The sequence below is a fragment of the Tachypleus tridentatus genome, chromosome 13, assembly GCF_004210375.1.
Source record: "Tachypleus tridentatus isolate NWPU-2018 chromosome 13, ASM421037v1, whole genome shotgun sequence".
In the NCBI taxonomy this organism is placed as follows: domain Eukaryota; kingdom Metazoa; phylum Arthropoda; class Merostomata; order Xiphosura; family Limulidae; genus Tachypleus; species Tachypleus tridentatus.
Window position 1 is genome coordinate 209,166,785 of NC_134837.1, and position 7,356 is coordinate 209,174,140.

The following is a 7,356-nucleotide window of genomic DNA, read 5'->3' on the forward strand; positions in this document are numbered from 1 at the left end:
ATCCCACTATTCGTTGGTAAAAGAGTAGCCCAAGAGTTGGCGGTGGGTGGTGATGACTAGCTGCCTTCCCTCTAGTCTTACACTGCTAAATTAGGGACGGCTAGCACAGATAGCCCTCGAGTAGCTTTGTGCGAAATTCCAAAACAAACAAACAAACTTAGTTTTACTAATTGTAACAGTCACCAATTTTGCAATCATAAAAACTAAGAGTTAAAACTGAGAGTTGTTAGTGACACAAAACAACTTATGAAATCAACAAAATGTAACAACACTTTATCAACATCAATAAATTTCTTCTAAAAACCGTTGAAAAAATTATATGCGCACACCTAGACCAACAACAAACAAACGATAATAATTCCAAAGATACAACAAACTACAAAACCTTACACTGCTGAATACCATATGTTCCCGACATCAGCAAAAACTAACCAACATTTGGAAAAACATATAACAAAACACAACATTCCAGCAAACACCAAATTTATTCAAAAATCAGGTACGAAACTAAAGTCCATACTATGTAAAAACTACACTGACAAACACAACACCAACATAATTTATAAAATATAATGTGGTAACTGCCACGACTTCTGTATTGGAGAAACAAGCAGAGAAACGGGAACTAGATTCCAAAAATACAAAAAAACATCTTCACATGTTTTTGAATACTGCAAATTAAATAAACACCCAGATATTAAGTAAGGAAACAAATATAAGCCAACGCAAAATCAAAGAAGCCATATTTATACGACAACTAAAACCAATATAAAGGAACACCTGTATCTAAACTAATTAATAACCTGACATCTAACTGCAACGCCCCTACAATCCCGTATCCGTTTATAACTCTCGTCCCTGAGACATAAGCCCAGCAATAGTCAGTTGTAAACTTTTTTGTTAACCTAAAGATGACCTAAGAAGATAGAAACGTTGTTCTCTGTTTTATTAGTAAAAGTGTTAATACCCATACCAACCGTTCTGAGATACATAGTGAAGGGCTTATCTTATTTTGTAATTCATATATTAATGTTTAAATTTCAACTGTTTTTATTTTTGTATAAAAACCTTTGTATTTCCTTTTGTTTCAAAGGTTTCAATAAATTAAACTGATAAAAATAATAAACAAAAAGGATCAAACAGTGGATTTGTAAAGAATAACTTTTTATTTTTTAACCAGTAAAATACCGAAATTGGACAGTTTATCTCCAGACCTTCTCAAACGTTCAAAGAAGTTACTCGAAGGCTATTTGAGCTAGCTGTCCCTACTTGGGCTACTTTTTATCAGTAGATAATTGGATTGACCATTACATTAGACGCCCCACATATGAAAAGGCGATCATGTTCGGAAACATGATTACAACCTCACGATTCGAATATTGCGAGTCGATCACTCTAGCCATCAGGCCATGTCAGGGCCTTTATAATAATTTAATATTTACCGAATAGCTCTCAAAGTGGTATTTTCCTGCCAAGAGGCCGGCCCAGCATGGCCAGGTGGTTAAGGCACTCGAGTCGTAATCCGAGGGTCGCGGGTTCGAGTCCCCGTCACATCAAACATGCTTGCCCTCTCACCCGTGGGAGCGTTTTATAGTGACGGTCAAACTCACCATCCATTGGTAAAAGAGTATCCCAAGAGTTGACGGTGGGTGGTGATGACTAGCTGCCTTCCCTCTAATATTACACTGCTAAATTAGGGATGATTAACGCAGATAATCTTCACGTAGCTTTGCGCGAAATTCAAAAGCAAACAACCAAATCATCATAAGAAATACTGAAACTCCTCAGCGCCTGTGTAAGGAAATTCAAAAAACACGTGCAGAAATAAATATTGTCCTTGTGAAAATTAAAACCCTGTATGAACTATTTATTTATGCAGAGTTTACTTCTCATAAATGTTCACACGAGAAATATTAAAAAATAAATAAATTTCCAACTACAAATACTTTTATTTTTTTCAAATTTTTTTTCAGAAATGAAGAAAAAAGTTTATAAAGTTACGTGATGTGAGTGACTCCTAGTATTAGTAACCATGGGTGTAATACATAAAAAAAAGTTGATGTGAACCGTTAACCAAAGTTTTGATAATCAATACAATATGTTATAATTAACCATGAGTAAATTATGACATCATTTATGGTACGAGAAACATTCTAGATATTTCTTTTAAAAAAAACACATACTTACTTTTCGTTCACTAAAGTTTTCAGAAGATGTTGAGAAAACCACACTTCATCTATGGATGTGTGGTGTGAATGAATCATTGTGTTTTGAAATGTGGCTGTGTTTTGTAAACAAATCATGGTATCCAAATATTGATGTCTTTAAGAGATAAAACTACTTCTGTTGGTCTACTTCGTTACAATATGGAGTATATAATATTAAAAATTAAGAGGTATTGTTTGTTTGAGAACAAAGCCGTATCTGGGCCATCTGCTGTGTCCACCATAGGGTATTTAACCCAGGATTTTACCATGTAATTTCATAAACTTATCGCTTATCCAACAGGAACCGCGTGTCATGACGTATCATCAAATAAAGAGATATTTTACTCAAGTGACTCTGTCATTTTGTCATTAACACTTATATTTTTGAAAACATAAAAAATGTACTTTACGTCGTAATTACACACAAATTACTTATTTTCTAACATAAACTACCGTCGAAGTATAAGATTTTCGTCTAGACGAATGGATGAGGGCTCTAACAGTAAAGTACAGAAAAAATATTTATGCAATTTTTTATGAATTCTTAAAGTTTACGACTGAGTTTTTTATGTAAAATATTAAATCACTTTAGCGTATATATTCTCAGGTCACCATAAAAGGACATAAATAAAAAGAGAAATCGGTAATAATATATATATTCACGTAGGATGACAGAGTGAGAATAAAATAATGTAGTCTATGAAATGGTGAAATAATTACTGGGTATAAATATATTCGTAAAATAATTTTTAGGTGTAAATATTTTCGTAAAATTATTACTAGGTATAAATATATTCATAAAATAATTACTAGCTTACCGCTAGTACAGCGGTTAGTCTACGGATTTACAACGCTAAAATCAGCGGGTCTATTCCCTCGGTGGGCTCCGCAGATAGCCCGATGTGGCTTTGCTATAAGAAAAATACACACAAAATAATTACTAAGTATAGATATATTTGTAAAATAATTACGAGGTATAAATATATTCGTAAAATAATTACTAAGTGTATGTATATACATCCGTAAATACAAACTAAAAATAATTTGTTAATATTTTACGTCTTCTCAGCTGTAGCTTTATTGACTTACTAGGCTAAAATCCGAGGCTTGATTCCCTGTGGTAGATAAAGCACCGATAGTTTTTGTGTAGCTTTACACTAAAACGTATAAAGATCCTTATTTTTTTTAAAAAACAATGGAGAATCCAAATAAATAGAAACATCACCGATTTATCTGAACTCGGATAATATTTCCATCATCCATTTAAGTATATAATTATGTAAAAGCGCATTTTATTGTTTCTAAACATTCATTACTTTATAATAAGATATAAGGCATTACTGTTAAATACTTACTGTAATTAAGGCTTAATAATGTTTGTAATGAATGCACAGTTTCACATATTCTATAAATAGTTTTAATGAAATGAATATCTGGTTTTGTTAGTTAGAACAACAGCAGGTGTAAAAATACTGAACCTTAACAAATCGGATTGAAGGAACTCCAACATACTTGATATTGTACAAACGTACATTCTTTATTTATGTTTTGAATTTCTTCTTACATGAGAATATTCTGTAGCTTCATTAGAGGTCGCTCTCTCACTACTTCTGGTGTTTGTCAAATTGATGTTGTCGTCTGCTTATTACAGAATACGTTTAACGCTGAGCAGGCAAAACGAAAAGAAAGACACACCATGTCTAGAAACTTGTAGATGACTAGCTGATAACATTATAAATGACCTATAATGTGAAAACAGTTCGGTAAAACTAGTCTGGTAGATCAAGAATTTATCGAATCTCTGTGGAACAAATAGTTCATTTTCTACTGTTTTTAGCGTAGAATTTTTATAAAACCAGACAGCGAGTTCATAAATAATACGTTAACTTTTCGAAAACTGTGAAAGACAACACCTGACGACTTGAAGGACCGAGAAATAATGGCGGTAAAACGATCTACTTAAAACGTTTATTAATTAGCATAAACATTAACGTTGAAATGTAGTCAGATGACTTAATAAATGAATTTTCTACATTTCATGTTTCAGATGGAAAAGTAAACCTTTTTGAGTGTAAGAAGTCCTGCTGTCACGTAACTTTTGAAGTAATCAAACTCAATGCGCTGGACTGAGATCTAGGTATGACAACGCTTATACAATTAATTTTTTTTTAATTTGAAATTTTGTTGCTTTTAGCTTTTTTCCTTTTTAAGTGCTCAAATACAAGAGGACTAAACTGTGTTTTTAAAAAATTACCATAAAACCGTTGTATTTAGAGAAAAAGAAATAAAAAGTCACTCCTGGGACAGGATTGCCCGTTTACTTCGATGGTAATCTTTATACCTGCTTTAGTATGACAAAAACTGAGTTATCAAAAAATATCGTAGAAAGACCGAGAGAGAAAAAAACAAACTTTGAAATAACAGCAGAAGCGAATTATAGATAGAACGCAACGCAGCTTCCATCATAGGAAACAGGATGAACAAGGTAACTAGAATTTATCAGCTACAAAATATTAAAAATGGAATAAACCTACTGTATAAATTATAAGCAACATACACTATTTATTTAAACAACTATATCGGTAACATTAGGAGGAAGTCATTGGTGATTGACAACATTAGCAGTTATTTTTTGTTCTGAATATCGTGCACAGGAATGTTAGATTTGAACTAATAAAATATCCGTAATTTGTTGTTTATTTATATATGTTATACACTGAGAAGTATTCGTGTTTTTCTAACGCTATTATTGAAGTAAGTGACATTAGTTTCACACGGATAGTCACGTGACCACTGATCAACCTTTCCGTTCTGTTAATATTCACTATTATTTATACAAAAGCGCAGAAACAAAGGCAAGTCATCCTCCAGGCAAACGTTTGGTTGGGGCAGGTTAATACTTCCTCCCCATGTAACTTTTTGTCTAAATTCAATATTTTGGTTCTGGCTTTCAGTCACTCTAAGTCGAATTTGGTTTGTTTTGAATTTAACGCAAAGCTACTCGAGAGCTATCTGCGCTAGCCGTCCCTAGTTTTGCAATGCAAGACTAGAGGGAAGACAGCTCGTCATCACCACCCACCGCCAGCTCTTGGGCTACCCTTTTACCAACGAATAGTGGGATTGACCATCACATTATAACGTTCCCACGGCTGAAAGGGCGAACATGTTTGGTGTGACAGGGATTCGAACCCGCGACCCTCAGATTACGAGTCGAGTGTCTTAACCACCTGGCCATGCCGGGCCCTATGAGTCGAGTTTACCTTTCTGTGATCTAATAGTAATGGTCAAACGTACTTATATTCCATAAACGTAAGTTATCACCCCTCTCACACACACAAAAATACATATTTAAAACAAAAAAAAACACAATTTATGAATGCAACAACTACTACCAAATGTCGGAATTACAATATTTTATTAATCGATAACATCAGATACTGGACTCAGGGTGGTAACCTAGCGATAAAACACAACGTCACAATATAGGACGCTGCAGAGCTGTGTCCCCTTGGTGACTCGGCGGTAAGTCCGAGGGCTTAAATAATGGTAAACCGTAAACAAACAAACAAAAAGGAAGTGAGTGTAATAATACTGTTGTAGGTAGTTTGTAATATTCAAATACTTGTATTGTTATTTGTCCAGGGGGAGCTTTGATGTCAAAATGAAATACGTGGCTTTAATATCTGTAATTTTTTTCAAGAACTTTAGAACTTGTGGTTAACAAATAAACCAGGAGATGAAGTGGTTAAATAAGAGTTTCAGTCATTTGATATATATCATGAGTAATTCATAATATTTTATACCTTATGGTTAAAAAATACCGTTATTTCATAACATTTTAACCTATACCGTTGAAATAAAAGAGAGCTCGCTCACAGCTGAAAAATTCATGTTAAAACGACCGCTTTAGCTAGTTTTAAAATATTTTGAAAGACGTAAAATATTATGGACATTTAGGTTCTGGCACCGGTCAACTCGTTAAAGCCGTTGTTAACTTATGTAGTATGTTAGAATGTGTAGTATATAAATATACATTTAGGTTAAGCACAAATCCATGTTTTGTATTCATGAAATGACACATTCTATTTCCATGAATTTTAAATATTTTTAGAATATAATATGATTAAGTAATAATTATTATAAATTTTATAAACACATAAAACATAAAAACAATGTAATGAAACTCTGCGACTTGGAAAGATTGGTGTGTAAAATAATCGTTTCTTAAGCACAAAATTACACAACGAGCTATCGAGCTATTTACATGTGTTGTGCCTAACACGGGTATCGAAATCTGATGTTTAGCGTTATAATCCTTCAAATCTTTCACTGTGCTACTAAAAGGCATAAAATAACAAAAAAATTGTTCGTGTTGTGGTAGGTTAACTTCTGGTTGAAAGTAATTTTATATAAATTAACATTAGTTATAACAGTATTAAAACAAGTTAATATGTGAAGCATATTCTGATTAATTGTCTATTTTATAGCTGGTGTGTTGCAGGTTAAATCATTTTGTGTCGATGTAATATAACTCTATACAAATTGAGTTTAGATACATTTTTTGACAGACAAGTAGCCTATTGTGTAGCTTTACCCTTAACTACAAACAAACAAAAGCATATATTAATCAGTGATGTCGAGAAAACCCACTTGTAGAGAAATATATATGCAAAAACGGCTCGTTTGGGTTGAGAAAATATTTTACATAGAAGAGCGAACAACGTTTCGACCTTCTTCGGTCATCGTCAGGTTCACGTTCATTCAGGTCTATTTGTTTGTTGATATGCCTGTGCACTCCTTTCGACGGCTAGCTATGCACGTATGTTTTCACTGGCAACAATATTTCGTGTCTTTGTAGAAATATTAACGTCAGAAATTAATTCACTAAAGTTAAATGGTTTGCAATGTTCGAAATCTATAAACGTTTTTCGTCAAATTTTGTAGTTTTCTGATTAATAAACGTTGATTACAATTATAGCTTCCGAGGCCTCTAGCACACTGACTTTACCTTATTAATAATAATCTATTACTATCTCTCGGCTAACTGCTTTTATATGAACCACTCGATATTCTAGAACGTCAACAATGTTCGAACACGCTAGCGTTTTCGTAAAACAATTATTGTTGAATCTTACTCTCAAGAATCTTC